Source organism: Nothobranchius furzeri, chromosome 12 (genome assembly GCF_043380555.1).
Source record: "Nothobranchius furzeri strain GRZ-AD chromosome 12, NfurGRZ-RIMD1, whole genome shotgun sequence".
Classification (NCBI taxonomy): domain Eukaryota; kingdom Metazoa; phylum Chordata; class Actinopteri; order Cyprinodontiformes; family Nothobranchiidae; genus Nothobranchius; species Nothobranchius furzeri.
The window spans coordinates 44,358,897-44,384,386 of record NC_091752.1 but is presented as its reverse complement, the minus strand read 5'-3'; the positions used below and the strand labels follow the sequence as shown (position 1 = coordinate 44,384,386).

Below are 25,490 nucleotides of genomic sequence, written 5' to 3'. Positions count from 1 at the left end.
TGGAGACTTTAATAGCCGAATCGGAGACCTTAAGGACTATGTGGATGATGAAAATATTCCGCCTTGTGCGGTTCTGGACATGAATATAAATAATCATGGTCATGTGTTTATTGATTTTCTAAAGAATGTAAAATGTTGCATTGTTAATGGAAGATTAAATCCTGAGTGTAATAATTTCACTTCAATCTCTGTTAGGGGTAAAGCAGTAGTTGATTATATTGTGACTCCATATGCTGATGTTAAAACATGCCTTGAATTTAAAGTTTACACACCCCTGGAACTTATGGACAGATTGGGCCATGACAGTTTTAATTTGATTGATGATAATAGTAGACTTCCTGATCATTCAATTTTTTACTTGTGTTTTCAAGTGGAAAAGGAGATCAATGATTTGGTAAATTCTGATTTGTTACAGCAGGCTACAAGAAAGAGTCGAAATTATCCCATTGATTTTTTGTCATCGGAGAGGTGTCATAGAACATTATCACAGGTTTTAGAACAATTACTGAGTGAGGGAAAGAACCAAGAAAGGATGGATCTTTGGTATAGTAATTTTTGTAAAGTGTTACACGTTGAGATGGAAAAATATTGTCCTATTAAAAAGCAAGTGAATTTAAGAAACGTTACTAGAGTTAAACAGCCATTTTGGAATAATGAATTAAAGGATTTATGGTTAGAGCTACGCTCGGCAGAGGAGATTTCTGTAGCATGGTCCTATGGACCCCATGAGGAAAAAATATTTTTTACCCAATTTAAGTTGTGTCAAGTTAATTTTGACAAAAACTAAGGTTTTTTAAGAGAAGGTTCAAAAGAGGGCAAGCACTCAAAATAGAGACTGCAAACAGGCAACCCTCAGCAATTTTGGAGAGAAACACATGAATTAGGCCCAAAGAAGAAAAGTTGTATACCTATGGAGGTGTTATTAGAAAATGGGGAGTCATCTTTTGAAGTTGGGCTAATAATAAAAAAAATGGGAACAAGATTATAGTACTTTGTATGCTGAAAGTATTTCTGTTATATTTGATGACTCACTTTTTGGAAGAAATTCAAATTAGGAAATTGGAAATGGAGGTTGATAGGAATATTATACCTGTGCAAAATGACATGTTAAATAAGGACATTACGTTATATGAGGTACTTCCGGTGCTGAATAAAGCAAGAGAAAACAAGGCAACTGGGATTGAGGATCTCCCAAATTAAGTACTAAAAAAAATCTAACTTGAGTAGTGTTCTTTATAGTTTGTATTATGTCTGCTTTGAGAACAGTATTATCCCCTCAGTATCACGCAAATCTGTAATCAAACCTATTCCAAAGTGTGCGAATGATAATCCTAGAGTTCCATTGAACTACCGGGGGATTGGTTTAATTAGTACAGTTTATAAGATTTACTCAGGAATCCTCAATAACAGACTGAATTCATTTTTGGAGTTTTGTGGATGAACAAAATGGATTCAGGAAAAATCGATCTTGCATTGATCATATTTACGTGTTATCATCGGTGGTGAGAGCTCGCTTGGTTAAGGGATTGAGTACTTATGCCTGTTTTGTGGACTTTAAAAAAGCTTTTGACTGTATTAATGGAGAATTATTGTTATTTAAATTACTATCTTTTGGTATTGATGGAAAATGTTATGATGCTATAAAAGCATTATATAGAAATTCAACTGCCTGTGTACAAATTAATAGTATGAGAACGGACTGGTTTGCGACGCCCTTCTGTGTGAAACGGAGATCAACTTTCTCCTTCTTTATTTGCTCTCTACATAAATGATTTGGCCCAGGAAATTAAGCGAACTGAATTGGGTATTCCGGTAGTTAACTTAAATTTAAGTATTTTATTATATGCAGATGATATTGTGTTAATTGCTGAAAACCCTGACAGTTTGCAGAAAATGATAGATACTATGTATCTCTGGCGTAAAAAAATGGCACCTTGCTATTAATAATAAAAAAACGCAAGTGATTCACTTTAGAAGGAAGAGGGTTCCTCAGAGTAGTTACACCTTTTATTTTGGCAGTGAACCATTAAAATTTACCTCATCCTATAAATACTTAGGTTTTGTTTTGGATGAGAATATGATGTTTCAGGAAGGAAAGAAATTACTAGCAGATTCTGCGGGAAGAGCCCTAGGGGGTTTGCTAAGTAAAATGAAAACTTGCTCAGATCTTGGTTTTTCCATATTTACACAACTCTATGAATCGTTAGTTGACCCAGTTCTATTTTATGCTGCAGGAGTTTGGTAGCCTGGCAAGCCAGACTAAATAAATGTATTATTTAGTCTGGCCACGCTCCATTGACGGCTCTCGGTTGTGGGGCGGGTTCTACCGTTGTCTTTCAAATGATCTCCGCATTCTACTGGACAAAGAATGTGACATACTCTTGTTTCACTCTGTTGCATCATCCCACCCACCACGCATATAGAGTGTCCTGATTGGCCCACAAAGCGGATAAAGCTCTGTGATTTGTTCACTAAGCAGACAGAGCACTATGATTGGCCCACCATTATGGACAAATCACAGCTCTGTATGTGTTTGAAACCCCTCTAGAGAGCTGTGATTGGCTAGCCAGAGTCCTGGTAGGAGCTGCGGAGGTTCCAATGGAGCATGCCTAGACCAAACTTTGCAAAGCAAGAATTTGGTCTAGTTCACTAGGCTAGGAGTTTGGGGTTCCAAAGGAACATTTGAATGTAATTCTGTTCAACACCGAGCATTAAGATGCTTTCTGGGTGTGCATAAATTTGCAGCAAGGTTAGCTGTGGAGGGGGACGCAGGATGGGTTCTGTGCATAGTGAAACAGAATTGTGAAATGGTGCGTTTATGGAACCTTTTTGTTAGTCTTCCGGAGGAAAGGCTAACCAAGAAAATGTTTAACTGGGATAAAACAAATTTTGATCCATTGTTTAGAGGTATTTCAGTTATTTTAGTAAATATAGACATGGGCATAATTCTTCAAAGTAACTTAAAATTTGATGTTAATTGTGTCAGACAGGAGTTGGATGTAAAATACAGGGAACAATGGAAGAAGGTTGTTTGGAATAAACCATAACTTAGAAATTATGTACAATTTAAAAGGGATTATAATACAGAATTATATCTCAAATGTAAATTGACAAGAAGACAACGATCTCTCTGTGCTCATATAAGAACAGGCACCCTCCCTTTGGCAGTGGAAGTGGGAAGATTTAAAGGAATACCTTGGGATTCTTGTCTATGCGAGTTTTGTGATTCCAATGTGGTTGAGAATGAATTCCATTTTATCTTTCATTGTTCCTTGTATCGTGATTTGAGAGAGCCCTTATTTGAACGAATCCAGTCGAAAAATCCAGATTTATTTTGGAAGCAGGAAGCTGAAATTATGTATTGGTTGTTGGAAAATAATATTTTTGTTTTAGCTAAATTTGTGGAAAAGGCATGGTATAGACGCCAAAGTATTCTATACCCCATCTGAGAAATATGCGGTCATATTTGTGTTTGTTTAGCAATGTTGTGTATTATTCTGTATCACGCAGTCATGTTATGATTTATTAAATGTTGCAGTGTCTAATAAGCCTGTGTGGGCTGGGCACATTTATGGTGTATGACACTTAAATAAATTAAATCAATCTAAAAGAGGAAAGCTTTCTGCACACAAAGAAATGCTTACGTGGACCAGAGTGACCACATATAGTAGGGATGTCCCAATATGACTTTTTTCACTTCCAATACGATACCGATATTGCAGTCTTCAGTATTGACTGATACCGATATCAGCACAAATCACACATACTTTTACCTATTTTATAGTGTGGAATGTATGAAAGGCTTGATCAAGTAATATTACTCAAACAGATAAAAAAGCCAACAACATTAAGTAAAAACTGACCAATTTTTATTAATCTTTGGTTGCATAAATGTAAACAGCTGAGGTTAGGGATATAGGAAAAAAATACAGTATTGTTCATTGACTAACTGCTACAAGTTGAGTGTCTAATGTTTCAATTTTACAAAATGCAAAAATCCTCATGCAATGTTTTGTGATGCTGGGTCAAGTGCACGATGAGGTTGGACATATTAATCTTCTCTTGGTTTTGATCCCCCACGGGAAACTTGTGCATGACAATTGTTGCACTGAGCCAAACTGTCTTTTTCGGACAGCAACAAAAAATACAGCCACATGGCCGGCATTGTTCCTTGCCACTTTGCTAGCACGCACTGTTCTGATCACGTGGACTTTGCATGCTGGATCTGGGCGCTGATGAATAGAATTGCTGGAATGGAATTTAAAGCATGACGTACTGCTAATATTGGAGATTTGTGATGCAGTCCAATATAATCTGATAGTGTTTTTGGGCCAATATCAATATCAGAATGGGACATCTCTAACATATAGTAACCAAGTTCTGCTGCTGCAGTATTTTCTTTAGATACCGCACTAGCATTTCATCCTCTAGGCTCAAATCTCGAGGCCATTGTGCGTTTTCCATTATGGCTCCAACTCTGTGGAATGCCTTGCCCTTCAATATTAGGCAGGTTCCATGCCTCGCATACTCAAATTTGAAAATTGATGAAAATTGTACTTACCATCTTATTGCTTTTAAGGGTTTTAAGACCAATTTTATTGTGTTTACATTTAATTTTAAAGCTATTTTTGTGCGCGTGATTGTTCCATGATGTGTTCGGTATTTTGGTCTCCCAGTTGGGCATGTAAAAGTGAGTTATAAATAAAAGCAACATGACTTGATTTGACACCTGTGATGGGGGTGAATTTTTTTGGGACTCATGTTTAGTTGTAAATTCCCCGGTGTTTAATATTCTTACTAGGGCCGGGACTTTAACGCGTTAATTACGATTAATTAATTAGAAAAAAATAAGGCGTAAAAAAACGCATTTAATCGCAGCTTGCATTTCAAGCACGGCGGAACCTTTGTCATTGCACGATTTCCTTGTAGACTGAATATCACTGACGCGCACAACAATGCACTATGGCTACTAAAATGGAATAAAAACAGTACTGATGCAGGATTTAGGAAACACGTCTGCCTCTTTTCTTAACTTGGAAAAAAAAACTTCCAGACCACAACGGAGTCCGTGTCGCGGACATTTTTCAGAGATCGTCTCTGCTGCGGTTGCCCGGTGGAACTGGAAACTTTACAAAAGTTGCGGTAAGCTATATTTTTAACATTTACGTAACATCTGTGCAGTGCTGAAAGCACCAGACAGAATAATTCTTTGCCCTAACAGTAGTTTATGAAAGTAGTCAGACAAACGAGAGGCACCTGGTGGCCGCTGGGAGAACGCTCCGTGTTCTCACTACTCTGTAAACAATCACAAACAACATGTCTTAAAGTTGAAAACAGAAGTTTAAGTTAAAACAGAAACACTCTGAAACTTTTCTGATGATTTTCTAAACAATTCTGTCAGGGAATTATATGTTTCTGAGAGGAGTCACTGTCTAACATCACATGCATTACTATCATTAAGCAGCGAGGTGTGTTGAAGCTGTCATCAGCTAAGGGGCGGATGCTTAAGTGTATAAGGGGCGGCGAGGAACGAGAAAGTTGTGATCAGGCTGGAGATCACACCAGATTCGCTGCTGCAGGTGTGAATCTGCGGGTCTGCAGCATCCCCTTCTTAACGTGACAGCAGGACTTCCCATGTAAGGAAGGTCCGCTCACCTGTTCGTCAGATCATTTTTTCCTCGCCATGATCTTTTATCATCCCATCAACCTCCAGTCATCCAACTGGAACCAGTTAGCGTTCCTGATCATTCTCAGAATATGCCATGCCTGCTCTGGTGTTAAAAGTTAGTACATTTAAGTCCTAGATCATATTTCTACTGTCTACTACTGTCATTTTGAAGGATTATTATTTAAATGTGTGTTTTTACTACATTATGAGTAGAAATGCTAATAAAAACTCCCAATTATACAAACAAGTGAAACTGCAAAAATTAGAATCTGGTGCAAAGTCAAATTCATTTCAGTCATTCAACTAGACAGAGAGACTATTTAAAGGCTCAGGAACCCTTTGCAGGTGTTTTCTATTTGTAATTATAAATTTGAGTTGATTTGGGTTTTGTTTCATATCACACAGTGACATTTGAATAATTAAAATGCATTTTTAATTAAAAGCTTTAGTTTACAGTAATAACCACCATGTCTAATGTTTGATTCTCTGTCTCATAATTTTAATTAAAAGTTTTACTTTGAGAGCACATTTTCCTGAACGATTAAAATGCGATTAATTTCGATTAATTAATTACAAAGCCTGTAATTAATTAGATTAAAATTTTTAATCAAGTCCCAGCCCTAATTTTTACCTGTTTACATCAAATTCTGTGTTCCAGTTCACAAACTTGTACTTTTTCATTAATATTTCTCACCATCATCAATTCTAAAAATTCGTCACAGCTTGAAATTTTATATTTTTTAATACATAAACTGTGGTTGACGTTTCATGGTTATCCACCATCTTGAAGTAGCTGTTTGGGAACGTACGAGCTCCACGTTACATGTTTGCTCTATGACTGTAACCTGAAAGAAACAGCAGAGGGCAGCAGTGTGCCCTGGAAGTGTGGAGTCTGCCAATTCAACTAAGACGAAGAAGAGACTGTACACTGGGTGTGTTTGAGGTTCAGGATAAAAGCTAATACCAGTTCCGTGTTAACTGAGGGAAGTAAGCTGTTCATTATTTTGTGTTAAAGCCGCACTGTCTATATCACTTTGTTCTCTCAATGTCAGGGGTTTAAGAGACACTGTTTAGCGAAAAGCTTTGTTTTTGTTTACAAATCAACAGAATACTGACTTTGTTTTTTTTTTCAAGAATCACATTCTGTTAGTAAGGATACTGCTTTTTGGAAAACACAGTGGGGCAAGGACCTGTGGTTTTCACATGGTTCAGAAAGATCGGCAGGAGTTATTACTCTGAAGAACAAATTTTATGGAAACGTTATATGCATTCTGAAATGGACTCAGAAGGACACTTTGTGTTAATTATTATAAACATTGATGGTACATTTCCTCTTCTTGCCATAGTGTATGGTTATGATTCTAAGTCTGGTAATGACTTCTTATTGGATGCTCTTGAAACACACATTTTGTTCTGGTTATCCAAAAACCCTAATCTCTTGTTATTAGTTGGAGGTGATTTTAACATTGCTCCAGATCCTTCACTGGACAGATGGCCACCTAGCTCAAATAACTCTCTGTCCTGTTGTTTAAATACATTTATGCAAAAATTTCATTTAATAGACATTTGGAGAGTAAAAAACCCTAAAACCAAACTATTTACATGGAGTAACAAATCCAACTCTTCTAAATCCCATATTGACTTTTGGTTAATCTCTGATTGCTTAAATAGGAATATTGTTATAACCAGTATAATGCCAACTACACTCACGAATCACAAAGCGGTATCATTTCAGGTCTTTTTCAATGCTAATGCTCCCCAAAATTGTAGGAACTGCTACTGGAAACTTAATAATTCCCTTCTAAAACATGAAAAATTAATTGAAGATATTTTGTCATTAATCAAAATTTTCTGGGATAAAGCCCTAACCAGTCATCTCTACTGTCAAAATTGGGAACTCTTTAAATTTGAAGCCGCTAAATATTTGAGTATGGCTCATCTGCAGCAAAACAAATAGGAAGAAATCAATGTAATTACTAGGATATCTGCTCTCACTCAGATCCCACCTGAGAACCTATCTGAAGAAGAGCCTTTGTGAGATCAAGGAGAAGATGGCTAGAAGAAGGTGAACAACACTCATCCTATTTTTTTAAATTAGATAAATCTCATTCTAAATTCAGTTCTGTTCAGAGACTTAATATTGATGGTATTAAAACTGATGACCCCCGAAAAGTCTCCACCTATTGCTCCAATTTTTATAAAGATTTATACAAATCAGAGTTTGATGAGAGTGCTGCTCTGAACTTTATGGATCAAATCCCTGATGTGTGTACAGTTAAAGAAGATCAGATGAGTTTCTGTGATAAGCCGATATCTATTAGTGAAGTGCTACCTGCTATTCGACGTCTTAAATTTAATAAATCCCCAGGAACCGATGGCTTAACCTCTGAATTTTACATTACTTTTGCAGATCAACTGGCTCCATTTCTTCTTAATGTATACATTGAAAGTCTTATAAATCAATCTCTTCCCCCCACTTTATCACAAGGTCTGTTAACCCTAATCCCGAAGCCAAAGAAAGATCCCACTTATATTGATAATTGGAGGCCAATTTGCCTCCTTAATAATGATTATAAGATCCTAGCCCAGATTTTTGCCAAAAGACTGAAAGCTGTTTTGAATGATATTATTGATGAAACTCAGTCTGGCTTTATGGCTAACAGACACATATCCAACCACATTAGACTTGTCTTTGACCTAATTGATTATGCAGATTTGTGTGAGGATGATAGCTTTATCTTATTTGTAGATTTTTGCAAAGCGTTTGATACGATTGAACATGGTTTTACTTTTCAGGCTTTGGACAAATTTGGCTTTGGTTCTTATTTTCAGAATGCAATTAAAACAATGTACAAAAATGCAAATTGTTCCATCAAACTACAAGCAGGTACATCACCTAGGTTTAACTTGAACCGCGGTATCAGGCAAGGCTGCCCCATCTCCCCATACTTATTTTTCATCTGTGCCCAACTCCTTTCTGATTATAGTAAACGCAGTCCTCTGAAAGGTATAACAATTGCGGATCAAGAAATATTCATTAGTCAACTTGCTGATGATACCACTCTCTTTTTAAAAAATGCTTCACAGGTGCAAATGGCTATTAGCACAATTAATGCCTTTTCTTTAGCTTCAGGACTCCACCTAAACATTGGCAAATGTGAACTGCTTGCCCTTAGAAATTGTAACAGTCTATCTATCGCTGGCATCCCAGTGAAAGTCTGTCAATTACCTTGGTATCATCGTTAATAAAAACCAATACACCAGGTGCTCCCTTAATTTCACTCCAATTTTGGACAAAATACAACGTAAGCTAAATGCTTGGCTGCAGCGGGATTTATCCATTAAAGGGAGAGTTTTGCTGACAAAAGCAGAGGGCTTATCCTGTCTAACTTATGCTGCTTTGTCTCTTGATGTAAATAAAGAAACCCTGGCAGATATTGACAGACTTCTTTATAACTACATATGGAAGAATAGAATTCATTACATTAAAAGATCCGTTTTATCAAATTCATACCAACATGGTAGAGTAAACTTTCTGGATTTCTCCTCATTAAATAATGTGTTTAAAATAAACTGGATTAAACAATTTTTCAGGAACCCTACCTCAATTTGGAACTTTATTCCCAATTATATTATGTCAAAAATTGGTGGGCTTAACTTCCTTTTGCTTTGTAATTACAATATCGATAAAATCCCTTTAAAACTATCCAACTTTCATAAACAAATGCTTCTTTCCTGGTCATTGAATTATAAACACAACTTTTCTCCACATTGATATGATATTTGGAACAATAGAGACATTTTATACAAACATAAGTCTGTGTTTTTAAGTAACTGGTTTGATAATGGGATTCGTAGTGTTGCACAACTTATAAATCCTGTTGGAGGTTTACTCTCTTACTCAGAATTTATGAATACATATGGTCTTCCTGTTCCACCAAAGGAATATGCCATAGTGTTTGATGCTATCCCTGCTGGGGTCTTAATGTTGTTTAGAGATCATGTTGTTTATGATTTGACCCCCTTACTGCTGGATCCTACTGTTACTTATGTTGGTCAGGTGTGTTTCCTCGCTATAAAGAGGAAAAACAACCGTGAAATACGAACTCTGTTTCAAAAAGACAGAACTTGTGTCCCAACGGCTGTCGCCTACTGGAATAATTTATACCAGGACCTGGAATGGGAGAAGATTTGGACCTTACCGTCAAAATTTCTATTAAATAACAAAGTAAAGGAAATATCTTTTAAAGTTATTCATCGTTTTTACCCAACCAGATCTTTTCTTATACATTAAATAAAGGAAATTGATGTTAACTGTACATTTTGTAACTGTGTGAGGGAAGATATTTCATTTATTTTGGTCATGCTCATACACAAATCTTTTCTGGCAAGAATTTGGAATTTTAGTTGTTTCCTTAATCTTTTCTGAGTTTTCTCTTTGTTGTGAGGAAATATTGTTTGGTTTCTTTAAGTACCCCAAGCACAGGGCAAACAAATTTTATTTGATTAAGTTATTGATATTATTAGCTAAATTTCATATACATAAGTCGAAATTTTCTAATGCAAAACCATCCTTTCAGTGCTTTTTAAGTGAAACCAGTCAATTTATAAAACCCATAAAACATTCTCAAAATTTGAAAGCTGTCAAAACCATACACTTATGTTCCCTGTTCAATATCATGTGATTCTTTGTTAGACTGTTTTGTTTTCCCATAGAAACCCCCTGACATTGTGCTTGTTATTTCTTTGTAGTTGTATTATGTGCTTTGTCAATAAAGCGTATTCAAGAAAAAAATAAAAATAAAATTTAAAAAAAGCATCCTTCCCGTGGATATAGATTTCATGGGCCAATCGCAACACCAAAGTAGGCGGGATGTTATTGGGAAAAAAAATTTAAAAACGTGACTAGTCTGCGGTCAGCCGCTCATTTGAAACGGCTTTGGCATCAAGTTTGGACTATTATGACTTTGGCTTTTGTTTGAGTCAAGATCAGATAGAAGTACTAAAGTTTATTTAGGCAAAGGATGTGTTTTGCATCTTCTTTGACTGAGTTTGGTGGACTGCCTCGTTGACCGACATCTGTAGCGGTGAGTACGTCATGGCTTGCCAGGCTAGAAGAAACGGAATCGACCATCACGCAGGTATCTAGTAAATACTCAATAACAACGTTAGATCGATACTATTGATATTTTAGATCGATCCGCCCAGCCTTAGAAGATTCCAACATCAGAAGAAAACATGGGTAGATTAGGGTTTGGCTTCATAATAAAACTCACATTTTTTATTCCTAATCTGATTTATTTGGTTATTTTCTCCTTTACCTTTCTTTAAAAGTGTTACAAATCTGTGACAGAATACCTTTTGACCATTCCTGCTGGAGATTCACCTGAATTCAAGTCCAGCTAATTACAAACCTGCTGCTAAACCAATAATTTATCATTCAAGCTGTTTGCTTGTTTGTATTGTGGTGCATTGTTGGCCCAGTGTTGATCAGCTTGTTATAGCTGTTTTATCCTTTAAAGAGCAAGTCACCCCCTGCAAGAAACTTACTCCACTCCCACTTCATGTTTGAAAAATGCAACAAACGCTGTTGCCTAGCAGACCGAGAGGGCGTAGCAGCTAACAAATACACACACTCACGACATTGTGACATCATAATGTACCATCTGACATCATATTGTATCTCTCAGCCAATAGCGATGGCAGATTTAAATTCAAATGTAGTGCAGAGTTTTTACCTGACGATGGCACAGCACTGACAGTTTTAGGCAGAATATTAAAATTTTAACAAAGATGCACCAAAGTGCCAAACTATTGACCACACATGTCTACGGCACGATTAGACACTCATTTATATAGTTTATCAGCAAAAAAAGTGAATTTGGGGGTGACTTGCACTTTAAACACATTAAGAAAACATTTGTTTTCAGCTGCTGTTGCGACTGAATCATTTTTTACTTCATTCCGTCAAAAGAAAACAGACCTTTCAGAGTGTTGGTCAGCAAAAAGCAGCTGATGATGTAGTCTAGAATATTCTCGTAGGGTTAGACCAGTTTAGACTAGAGATCCACCAATATGGTTTATCTAATGCCAATGGCGATGCTGATATGTAGAGGTTATGGTACGCTGATATGCTGCTGATTTTCATGGCTGATATCTAGAGGTTTTCTACCTTATTTTCATGCTAAAATGTCACTAATAACAACAGTGGAGGCACATCAGGACCAGATCAGTTTCTGAACTCTGAATTTAACCACCTCTTCAGTCTCAATTTGTACACAGCAAAGTATTAAAATATAATATTTCACCAAATTTAATCAAACAAAACAACAAACTGACCAAGTATTTAGTACAAAACAGATAAATAAAACAAATTTTGGTTGACAAAAATGTTTAAAATCAATTAACACTAGAAGGGCCACCATGCCCTACTAGAAAGTCCTTGAGCGGTCAATATTACTGCTACATTTAAAGGTCAGTAAATTCCCCTTGTAAGCTTATATTTCAGATAATATTTAATATAATTAGCTAAATATCATTTTTCCAATAAAAAATAACACCCAAATAGACAGTTTCAGAATCATTACGCTCCATGTCATCAGTCTTTCTAACACACACATTTTTTTCATGCCTCTGTGACATTTTCCCTCTTTGTTTATGTTTTAGTTGTAAAAGACAAAAATTATAAAATTACAAGGAAGAGAAAGACTGGATGTGTATCCCAGATATCTATAATTCTGTTGTTCCTAGTAGAAATGAATATTTCAGATGACATGTCGGATTTCTGACTTGTTCATTCTAGATGGTAAGAATCATTCAGTTAAAATAATGTTTGATTATAGAACGTAACCGCGTTCACAGTAACATCTTAGTTACTTTTGTAACAAATTACTTTTACTATGTGGTAACTGGGTTACTAACTCAAATATGGCAAAAGTAATTCTAACTAGTTACTTTTCAATATAAAATGCCCAACACTACAAATCTCTACTTTGGTCGAAGTTTTTGAAAGAACCGTTTTCTGTGTCGTATATCGTCACTTTTGTCTGGATGACTGGGGCATTCTGATTGTAAAAAATAAGCTGTGGACCAGAATGATGCTCAGCTCAGTGTTGTGCCCAAACGCGTTCATTGAACGACCGTTCGTTTTTTTTACGTGAACGTTCGTATTTTGACTGACTAACGTAAAAGTGAGTGTGTTCGTCCTGGCATGCGTGGCCGGTTTATGAACGTGTTCTTTCGCCATTCTAGCTCTAGATTTCCACGGAGCTTTTCCGGAGCTAAGTCCTAGCTAAAACATCCTGTTAACCAGAGAGTTTATAAAAAGTAGAACCCACAAATGCGGCCAAACATAGGCAGTAGCGGTTGGTGCGGCGTTTACTCTTCTACGTCTATGCTGTGTGCAGGAGTCAAAGTTCATTCAGAAAAATTGAAAAGGGACTTCAATGAAAGACTATACATTTTTTAATGTTTTGCACTTTTAATATTGCACTTTGAGTCTCAGCCTGCTTCCTAAGATTGTTTAATAATCTCCCATTAAAATAATGTTTTCCTCATGTTATTGAGACTATACTGTGGGGTAAAAACTGCAGCTGGGTATGAGTGTAGACTGAACGGGTGTTAATTATTGGAACATTTTTCATAAGTTATATATATATATATATATATATATATATATATATATATATATATATATATATATATATATATATATATCGTAATTTCCGGACTATAGAGCGCACCTCAATAAAAGCCGCATCAACAACGAAAAAGTTTTCTACACACACGCTGCACTCAAATACAAGCCGCGGCGCAGCAGCCACATGCAGGTCTCCGGCGCACAGCGCATGTACGGCCATAACATAAGATAATTAGACAGAAAGACGCTACACTGAGGTTTTTCGTTGTTGTTTTAATTCAACAAAACAAATTTTAAACACGAGTGAACGTGCCTGCAAGTTTAGAAAAGAAAACAGCACTGATAGCATTCATATTTCTGGATGGTTATAAAATAAAAACAGAACTGACACGTTATTACTGGTAATTTGCATGCATGTTTAGAAGAAAATAACAGCGCTGACACAGCATTAATGAGCCCTGGATGATTAGAAAATAAAAACAGCACACAAAACATGCCTGGTTAGTAAATAAAACACACTTGCCTACCAGAAAAAGTCATTCGCTCTAATCTTCCTCTTGCGCACTAAAGCCATTAAAGCCCTCTTCTTCAGTGTCAGAGTTGAACAGCCTCAGAAGAGCTTTGTCACATACCTTTTCTGTGGCGATGTCAGTGTCGCTCATCCCCGGGTGAAGCTGGCTTGAATGAGTTCTTCCCGCTGCTGTCTCCAGCGCCGAACCATGGATTCATTCATGCCAAGCTTACGTGCGGCAGCACTGTTTCCCTCCTTTACTGCCAGATCGATGGGCTTCAACTTAAATGCGGCAACATATGAACTCATACATGTAGTTACCATGATGAGGGGGTATGGATTTGAAAAAAAAAAATCTTCGTTGTGCCGGCTGCTTGCATGTGCTAAATTAAAATGAGCACTTTCTTCAATTTCCACTTTTGACTTCTACCTGTTTCACTTTCTGCTAAAACACCCCCTGGCAGGTGAAGGAAAATCTTCAGTAATAGTCCGGAAAATACGGTATACAAATATCAGAAGAATGGGACTTGTTCTAAATGTCAGGGCAGCTCAGGTGGGTGGGAAACAAAACAGAACCCAGCTGCTGCAAAACAAATATAAAACCCAAACATGGTTCAGTTTTCAGCAGATGTTTGGCTTCTGGAGGTTTTACCAACTTGTTCTAGCCGGCAGATGACTGTTGGTTCAGAATACACAAAGTATTTTATCACGTGGAGCTCTGCTGCCTGTTTCTGGATGACTTCATCAGCCTAAAAAAGGTACTTGGCCTTTATTTAACAAAGCAACACAAACAGGAGGCTCACCTCCATATCCTACCACACCTCTGATTCAAACCACTTCCTGTGAGCTGAAGTTCATCAGATCAGATCATGGCTCAGAGAGACGGACACAATGAGAGGAACAGCTGACATCATGAGCAGGTGCTTCAGCTCTGACAGGTTTTGGCTCCACTAAATGTTCTGCTACATCATCAATGAGATGTTTGTAATATACGTTTATGTATACCATCAGGTAGTGGTGGGCCCACAAACGCAGAAAGACCTTGTTTCCAAACTGTGGTACATTTATTTAAACAACTATAGTAAATTATACAACAATATGAGCTTCTTTAAAACACATTTTATTGGTGTGTTGGACTATTTATAACTCCTTTATGTGTTGAGATTTTTTCAAGAATTTGTAACAAAACAAATAAAACCCTGTTTTTTAGCATGTCTCTATTTACTGAGGTCCTGCTAAAGTAATGGCGGTGTTATGGAAATTGTATGATTAACAGATGGGAACTTCTTCCATCATCTCGGAGGAAAATGAAATCAGGTGTTACCTGATGTGGTCCTGTCCAAACCAGCTCTGTTCTCTGTAGATGCAGGACCAGGTGATGATGGACTGCCACTTCTTACTGCATCTACACATGAAACACTTTTTCTTATCTTAGACATGAGATGGATTACACCCAGAGCCAGATTAACACTTTGTTGTACCAGATTAACACTTTGTTGTACCCTGGGCAACAATATTCAAGGGTCCCATCATTACGACCCAAGGATCACCATAATATGGTCATATACAGAATACTTTACTGTAATATGCAGTAAATATACTCAATACTTGAAATTCTAACTGTCATCAGGTGTATTCTGATTTACAAATATTTAAGTGCTCATAGAACTAGAAATGCACTACTATGTCCCCTATCAAAGACACCCACTCACATATGATGCTATGAAAACAACACACGTCAGCATCTGTATAATCTGGTAAAATTGACCCATTGCACTGGGTCAAAATGAATGAATAAGCAACCACTTTCAAACCATCATTTATTGAACAACACTTATTCCCAATAGAAATGTATTGGATTGATAGAGCTATCACAGAAGACCACAGACAACACATCAAGAAACATTATGGTCCTCATAAGCAGAAATCACGCTGGCATGGTGACCCTGTCTCCTCAGAATTCAACAAGGCAATCAAGTTATAAGTCCAACACAAACTATTTGAAATCTGCCAGTTATCCTTCCTCCACAATTTTCACCATTTTTGTAAAGCTGGCACCTCAAGGAAAAAAGAAATTAAATGCAGTATCACTATTATCTGCTCATAAACATTTTGATCCTAATCTTTAACTTGTTTTAAAATAGAACAATATGTCACAGCACAAATAACCAGTTAAACATTTTAGTGCTACATAAACATTTAGAAATCTGGATTTTGACTGTAAACTGGTGTGTAACGTCTTCAAAATCAAAGCCACCAACAAGTTCATGTCCAATAGCTACAATAGTAAGCGCAGAGCTGTGTCTGTGACACAATTTCTCTCTAGAAGACAAGATAAAAATACTACAAAACCTGGCAAAACACAAAATTTTAATCCTAAATAATGAGGAAGTGCATGTTTGCTTTCATTTGGCATCTTATACTGGCTTTTTTCTGGACTTTGATAGTGAAAACTGGTGTACAATATCTTCAAAATCAAGGCCACTCACAAGTTCGTGTTCAATGGCTAAGAGAGAAAGTGCAGAGAGCCGAGTCTGTGACATTGTGGTCCTCAGCTCATTTTTTACCCGTTTCAAAACAGAAAATGACCTCTCGCCCTTACAGTTAGGTACAGGTAAGGTTAAAAACAATCTTAGTGCAACATAAACATTTGGAAATGTTGTCTTAAGTCCATGTCAACAGCCATTGTAATATACAATAACTCTTTGACTTGATTATTATTATTATTCTGAGCTACTACAGAAATCAATTTCCCTCTGGGATTAATAAAGTATTTTTGAACTGAATTGAATTTGAATGTCTGTCAAGCACTTTGTGCAGCAGCTGTACAGGTGAAGTCTCGTGCTGCACAAAGTGCTTGAACTGAATAAGTTCATCTGACTAGCAACTATCCAGATCTGTTGGATAAGTCGAGCTCAGCTAAGCAGCTCTTACACACACATCACAATCATCACAGTCCCTCGCAAATAAAACCCCAAAGAGATCTCACACACACATGTGTGTGTAGGCTTCTATGCGCTTGGATAAGCATGAATAAAGTCTGTCGATGATGACGTAATATGTTTCAACTTTAAATTTCTGACTGCTGTCATTAAAAGCTGCTTTGCTGTCATCAGCAGACTCATCTGCAAATCTCTTTCTTTTTCTCACACGTTGAGTGTCGAACTGGTAGTTTTGTGTCACACTGACTGTGCGTGCTGACTCTTCCAGCTCTGAAAACTCTTCTCATAGATTGCAGACATATGAAAGTAGTGAGCGCAAAAGGCCAAGAGCAGTAGCTAAATCCCTGTCACTTTTTTGGAGTTGGTCACTTGTTGCCTTAAATCTATGCAGTACCCGGTCCCACAACACAGTCATTGTTACCGTCTCCAGTTTATCAAGTTTTGAAACCAATGCAGCAGCTTCGAGTTTAGTTTGTGTTTTCTCATCACAGTCTAAAGATATTTTGGCTAATACATTTCTAATTGACCTGTAATTTACCTTGAAAGCTTTTGTGGAGTCTACTCTGCACTTCCATCGGGTGGTGCTGAGGGATTTAAAAGTGTATTTAATGTTATGTTCGCTGTCATTGAAAACTGTATTCCAGCGATGTGTTGATACAATACAAAATCTATACAGAGACTGCAGCATTTCAAAAAATAAGTTAACCTCCTCACAGCAACTGTCAACGCAGTTAACACCTACGAGGATACAGAGAATGGGCAGCACACTGATGCAAAATCGGATAGTGCAAGATTATGGGGTACATTGAATGAAATGATGGGTAGGCGTAATAGGTCAGCTCCAACTTTTTTGGATGTAGGGGGAACTTATCTCACTAAACCAACAGAAATTGCTAATTATTTAAACCAGTTTTTAACTAATAAAATTAAGTTGTTGCGAGATTCTATGGAAAATAGTCAAACCAAAAATATTTCCTATCAACTAATTAAACAAAAAATAATGTTAAATAAAAACTGCCAATTTCAATTTGATAAAGTGACTGAAGACAAGGTTAAGGAGATAATATTAAAAAGTAAAAATAAACCATCTGGCATAGATAATATTGATATAAAATGGTTAAAGTTAGTAGTAGACTTTATTTCATGTCCTATTGTTCATATATTGAATGGACGTTTTAAACAAGGTATTTTCCCATCTCAATGGAAAACAGCCATAATAATACCTTTAATTAAGAACAATAGAGAACCACTGTCTAGTCAAAACAGTCGACCCATAAGTTTACTACCAGCTTTAAGTAAAATCATGGAAAAATTGCATATGACCAAATTCAAGATTATTTTGAGGTAAGTGAATTGAACACAAATATCAACATGCTTACAAAACAAATCACTCAACCACTACTGCACTTATTCAAATAACTGATTATTGCTTAGCGAATAATAAGCTAATTGATTCTATATTCCTTGATTTAAGTGCAGCTTTTGATGTTTTAGATCATGATATTTTATTACAAAAACTTAAACACTATTGATTTCATACATCTGCTCTTAACTGGACTAAAAGTTATCTTACTGACAGAGAATATCAATTTTATTTCAATGGCAGTTTTTCTGAAAAGGGTCTGATGGAATGTGGTGTTCCGCAGGGAAGTTGTTTGGGACCTCTTTTGTTTTCTATTTTTTTGAATGATTTTCCGTGGGTGCTGCAACATGCAACTACAGCAGTATATGCAGATGACATTACTGTTTTAGCTTCAGCACATACAGAGAGTGCATTGAATGAAATATTAAATAGAGAGTTAAGAACAGTCGAGCAGTGGATAACTGCTAACAAATTAGTGATTAATGCAGGAAAAACTAAATGCATGGTAGTTGGCTCCAAACATACTTTACAGACGATGCCAAAGTTACATTTAACCCTGAGTAACAACATAATGGAACAACTAGAAGAAGTAAAATTACTGGGAGTAATAGTTGATTGTAAATTATCATGGACAAGCCAGATTAATTATGTTTTACGCAAAATGGGGAGAGGTATGGGCATAATTAAATTTTGTTGTAAATTTATACCACAATATTTACTTAAATGCCTTGTTCAATCATTAGTGCTTTCTTGTGTAGATCAAGCATCTATTATTTGGTCCAGTACAAGTGAAAATAATTTGCATAAGCTACAAGTAGCACAAAATAAAGCTGCTCGTATTGTTTTAGGCTGCCCTTACAGAACGAATGTGGGAACCATGCATGAAAAACTTGCTTGGCTTGATGTGAAGAGTAGATTGAGGTATTTCTTGGTAACAACTGTGAGGAAAATAATAATTACAAAAACACCGAAAATTATACATAGCAAATTATTGTTTTTTTCAGATAATCATACTTATAATACACGACAGATAAATGAGATGAAATGTGTTTTACCACGCAGTAGAACAAATAAAATTCAACTATCTTTTTACTATAAAGCTATGCTTGCATGGAATGCATTACCTAGATTTTTAATTTTTGAAAGTTATAACTGTTATAATAACTGTTATAATTTTTGAAAGTATTTGCCAGCCATGTTGCCACCATCATCGTAGCTTTGGACATGAGAGTTTGACAAGTCTAACCCCAAATGACGCACCATTTCAATCACAGACTCAGCTAGGCTGACACCTGTGTGGCTGTCGATGGGCTCAAACCTGAGGAATCTTTCCACTACTCTGCCATCTGCACTGACAAAACGAAAAACAAATGTGAGCGGATCTACATGTGCTAAATCTGGTGTTGAATCAACGATTACAGAGAAATATTTTGCACGTTTGAGTTCCTCTGCAATCACTTGCTTAGTTTTTTAACCCATTAATGAAATAAATTCTTCGCTCACAGGTGATGACAAGTAAGATGGCTTACCTCTACCCTTATTGCCATGTTTCTCAAGGTGCTCCTTTAAAAAGGGGTCAAACTCTGCTATAAGTTCAAGCAGTCCCAAATAGTTCCCATTGTGCGCAGAGCCCAGCAGTTCATTGTCGCCTCGAAATGGCAGTCCTCTCGCTCCCAAAAATTTGACAACAGCCACCACACGTCTGAGGACTTCTTTCCAGTACTGCTGTTCTGACTCACTGTCGGGCAAGAGAAGCGTCCACATTGCATGCATATTTAGATCTGTGCAGTAAAGCCAGCATGTTTTGTCTATGTTCTGCACTCTTTTCATGATCACTGTCGAGTATCAATAGTTACATCTTATGTAGGAAATCATCAAAGGTGAGATTCCATAGAAAATATGAAATCAATTTGATGTATCTTTGAATACTACCTTTAATCAGAAGATCGGAACTTTTTATTGCAGGGATTAGGTAACACTTTGTAATAACCCAGGGTCAAAAAGAGAGAGAGAGAGAGACAAGTTTAAAAGTTTAAGAAGATTTATTTCTAAACAATTTAAAACCAGAATAACTCAAACTTTAACTCTAAACACTGTGTGATTAATGGATCTAGTTGTGAATGAGGCAAAATGGATGGTGTAAATGTGGAATGTTGTTATCTGAACTCTCGTTTCTGGAGAAGCCTTTGTTCTGTGTGGGAGCGAATGTTTTGCTTTAAACTATAGTCGGAGTTTCAAAAACCACATTCAGATGCTATCTTGCTGAGCTACATACCCTTGCGGAGACCTCTGTGTAAATCCAGAATGCCAGGTTCTCGAACCCCTCTTTGGTACCGGAGCCGATGAAACAGCATACGGTACGACAGACTAGTCTTGAAATGCCCCCAGGTAAACGGCAGTTGGTTGACAGCGTCAGCAGGACCCTGAAGGGTCAGTGAGTTCAGCTTTTACTCTGAAGGAGCGTTGTGTCAGGTGGAGCTTGCAACAGGCTTATTTTCCAGCTTGTCGTTAGGTTCTTTGTGGTTAAAAAGTTACGAGTGGCCGGCCCGCAACTCTAGAACATTGAACTGAGTTAAGGATGACGTGGGAGTTAGTTTTATAATTCAGATGTTTTGATTTATGGTTGAATCAGAATTTGACAACAAATATAAACACCTCACAGATTACGCCACGCGTCAGAAAGGAAAGCTCTGATTGGGGAGACAAAGGAATGTGTCATGTGAATGACATTGCGTGTGATCAGTCTAGTGTGTAGTTTAAAAGTTATATTACTTATTAAAATACTATCATAGGAGTATAATATCAAGTAATTAATATTCTCATTTCACAGATTGATTTCACATTGAGCTTTACATGATTATTTGGACTAACACAGGTATTTGATCATTATTTAATAGAAGAAGAGTTCTGATCTTCTTTCTTCTCTTGAGCTGTAGGGGGGGAGGGGGGCAAATAGCTAGTTAAAACAGTTTAGATGCAGAGGCATCAAAAGGCCTTGAGCATATCTGAAGGAGATTAGTTCTTCCTGAGGAGAGGGGACCTTTAGGTCAGAAAATAGTTCCTTCATGACGCTACATCACTAACCCTCTCTGGATGTTTCCAATCACAGAATCCGCTGATAAATGCATGCTTTTGGGATGACAGAAGTTTGCAGGCATAACAATAAACTGATCCAGTTGATGGCGAGTAAAGAAGCCATTCTTTTGGCATAATTTGATTGTTTGGAAGCCGGCAGTGAAGCAAATCGTTGGTGAGGGAGCATGCTCTACTTCCAAGTCCAGACTCCCTTACCGATGCAGGATACTTGGCAGCCCGGTTTTGGAAAGCTGCAGGTCCTCGGTAAATGGCTTCTTCCCTGAGCTGCTCCGTAATGGTCCCCTACAGTGCAGGATCCCCAGGGAGTAGAGGCGTTGAGATGCAGGGGCTGCTCCCAGACTCGACAAGCGGCTCCGGTGGCAGCGAAACTGGAGACCCGCCATCACCGCTTTCCTCAGCGATCAGACTTGCTGCCTCTGGTTTGCTGCTTGAAGTTGCTGCTGGCTCTTTGCTCTCTGGGCTGTAAATGTAATCTGGTGATGGCAGTGTAGAAAAGCCCTGGCTAGCTGAATCCTCGTCGTTGACGGAAGCTGACTTAACAGGAGTAAAGAAATTACCTATTTTAGGTATACACTTTAAATTTTCTGAGTTTCTGTTGTCCTTTTCTTTTTTTTAATTTCCGTTTTGAGCCGCCACTTAGCTTCTCCATGTCTGATGATTTTTTTTCTGTTGTGGCAACACCTGATGTCAAGTAACCCATTCGGCGTAACCTTTGACCCACCTCGTGTGGACTGACCAATGAGTAGAAGGTCTTAACTTGAGGCCCTCTCTTCATTGGTCAGTCTGCATGAGACTGACTCTCAACCGGGCGCACTCTCAACTGACGTTCAAAGTCGTAGGCAGTAGGGCTGCAACAACGAATCGATAAATTCGATGAAAATCGATTACTAAAAGCGTTGGCAACGAATTGCGTCATCGATTCGTTGTGTCGCACAGCTCTTCCAAAAGCGCCCCCCCTTCCCGCCCGCCGTTGCGCGCAGACAGATCAGCGCGAGGGGGAGCTGGCAGATCAGCGCGAGGGAGAGCCGGCAGTTGTTTGGAAGAGGAACATGGCAGAAGCAGAGAGAGTCAAAAAAGTAAAAGCTTTTTAAGTTTGGGAGCATTTTCAGTTAAATCAGGCGAAGACATGCGTTACCTGCAACGTTTAGGTCAGACTAGCATGGCACGGGATGATGCAGCGTCTTAAACGCAAGCATGTCGGGATCATCAGCGAGGAAGGAGAGAACTCTGTGTCCGGGTAAATTAAAAACTTTTCAAAAGTGATTCATCCAAGTCCCGGATTATTACACAGGCTAGACATGCCCTAAGCTCGTAAAAAAAGAGTCTAAAGTCGTGAGCGCGACGCTTATTAGATGAGCTGGGGGACTCGCGCTGCTGCGAACCGGTTCCGCCCAAGGCCGGATTAACTGGGCAATTGCCCAGGGCCCACGAACTCTAAAGGGCCCAGGGCATGAGCAAAATACTGTATCTATAATTTCCCGCTTTATGAGGACTATGGTGACCGTACGTTCCGTTTTCCCCGGACATGTCCACTTTTCACTCTCTGTCCGGCGCGTCCGGACTGCGGGTTCTTGTATTGATGAAAATGTCCGGCTTTTCATCCAGGAGCAGGGATCGAATTATGGGGGAGCTGTATATCCTACACATCCAGGGGAGCCGGAAAAAAGTTTTCTATATTACGGTATATCATTTTTGGACTCTTTTGAGCAGAGAGCGGCACAGCGCATTGTTGTGCAGCGATCCAGGCAGCTGCTTCCAGCGCACGGTCCATTCTCAAAGTGGCGCAACCAAAAAACTATAATTAGCACACGATCGTTCATGTCTGCACATGTTCTCTATTTTCTGTCTTATTTGTGCCTGCAGCGCTCTGCTACTGCGGAGCTCATCACCTGTGCTGCGGTGATTTCACCTCAAGCAGCATCGAAAACGCGCTCTGCGCTTTGCGGTCAAGAGATCCCTTTGATCTGCACAGAAGTAACTGATGAGGTGAAAAAGTAAGAATCCAGGCAGCAGTTCTTCTGGAGAATTAAGAGGAGATGCAGGAAGATGAAGAGACAGACAGGACAGGAAAATAGTTAAATAAAAACAACAAAACAAAACAAAGTGTTGAAAAGTAAAATGTAGATAGATTTATCTCCACTACACGTTTTTACCTATAAAACAATAAGTTACACACATGTAATATTTATAAATTTGATACTATTCAGGTCACCTTCAACACTCAGTCACACACCCAGGGCCGTTTCAAGACATTTTGGGGGCCAAGGCAAAATGCCCCCCCCCCCCCCCCCATAACTGGGCTCCCCAGAAGCCTCTGTGTAATTCATACCCTCTCCAGCAGTGTTAGTTATACAGTGTTTATAAAAGCCCCTCAGACATTACTGACATGTTCTAATATTATCAGATGAAAAACTAAATTATCAGACACGCTGTCTCATCTGCTTCTTTTCTAAACTTGCAGAAAGTAACAAAACCATTTGAAAGCCACTATTTGTGGATTCTCTGAAAGTTTCCATGGAGTGTGTGACAACTTATTTTTTCAGTCATTTTTGGAAATAGTGATCAATTTTGATTAATTCACAGCCTATGTTTAATTACATTTAAAAATTAGTTGTTTGACATCCACAGTTATAATAAATGTCTACAGATGAGATCAAACAAAACAGATGAGAATTGCCCTCAAGCTGTTTAATTGGACCAAGCATTTTAGGTCACAGATAGATGTAGCTCAGGGTCTCTGTCTATACACCTTATAAGACAATTTAGGTGATGGCATGTTTTTTTTCTGCTATTGAACTGTTTTCTAATAATGTTGTGTTAAATAAAGTGAAGGAAGGAGAGAAATAACGTTTCCCTAGCAGTTTTTAAAAATTTCCCCATGTAATCCGATTAATCGATTAATCGTGTCGAGACCCCATCCGATTCATCAATTATCCAAATAATCGTTTGTTGCAGCCCTAGTAGGCAGCGAAGCGTCTGCAACGCAAAAGCCCAGGTGGACAGTTTGTTTAATATAAAGCGGGAGATTACAGATACAGTATTTTGCTCATGCCCTTGCTGCCCTGGGCCTGGGCCCTTTAGAGTTCGTGGACCCCTGGGCAATTGCCCAGTTGCCCTTATGGTTAATCCAGCCTTGATTACACCACATGGACACAAGATAAAGAATATCTATAACAAACATGTAAATATCTATTGTGGGACTGCATCACAAACTTCTGACTTCTTTAACAGAAGAAGAATCTTCTTCTAAGTCTTCTGCAGGCTGACCAGCAGCTCTTCATCTGTGGTAGGAGAACGTGTTTTATCCAAACAGCAACACCATGAAACAGCTACTGTCTCTGCGCCCCTGATCAGTGTCTGGGTCCAGTCAGGAGAGCAGACACAGTAGGTTCATGGTGTTGCTGGGTTAGGGTTGCAGCTAGATACACACTCTAACAGGCTCTCCCTTCTGTCAGGTCTCCAAGTTGAAGAGGTGGGGGGTTTTCTTAAAAATTTTCAGAGAATATACCGGGAAGAGGCACGGGAAAGAGGGGTGATATAGGGAATTTGCTGTCCTAAACGGGACACAGGTATGCAGGTAGCAAAGGAACACTTTTGAGACAGAACCACAACAGAACATGACAGAACACACACTTGTTGCTACCTAATCTCAACCTGATGACATGAGGCTACTTTAGCTACGGCTAGCTAGCTCAGTTAAATGCTAATCAGAGAATATGACAAAACAAATCTAATCAAAAGTACACACTTTCTCTTGTTCTTTTTCTCTCTCAAAACGGCGCCCCTGATGGCTTCAGCCACTGCATTCTCCTCAGTGGTTTAGCCGTTCACACTCAGAACCTGACCGTCTCACATTTGTCTGCTAGCAGGTTCTGATCACAACAGGGCAGGCAGCTGAGCTCAGAGTGGGACTGAAGAGAGCTGGATGGGAATACCACCGGCTTGGTTCAGTAAATAAGTGTAATCTTTTTTTTTATTACTGCAGAATGTAGATATAGATGGACAGCAGAACGTTATTCTTTTTCTGTGGGCGAGTTGCTGGTGGTGGTGTGGGCACAGTTTGGCTCCTCCCTCTGGATGGCGCCCTAGGTGGCTGCCTAGTTTGCCTGTAGGACGGACCACCACTGGGCACACCTGTGATTTTCCTGAATGTTCTGGGAATATCCAGACTATCAGAATTAATGCCAGAAAGATCCACAGCTTGTGGTCCTTGGAACTTTGTCCCTTGTCCAATCGCACTGTCCACACACCACAAGTTTCATATGACGAAT

The 25,490-nt window shown here is 38.3% G+C and overlaps 1 protein-coding gene across 1 annotated transcript in view; it reads left to right on the top strand.

The window, feature by feature from the left end:
• LOC107397085 (multimerin-2) overlaps positions 1 to 25,490 on the top strand; it is a 75,656-nt gene that overhangs the window by 28,157 nt on the left and 22,009 nt on the right. The window lies entirely within an intron of this gene.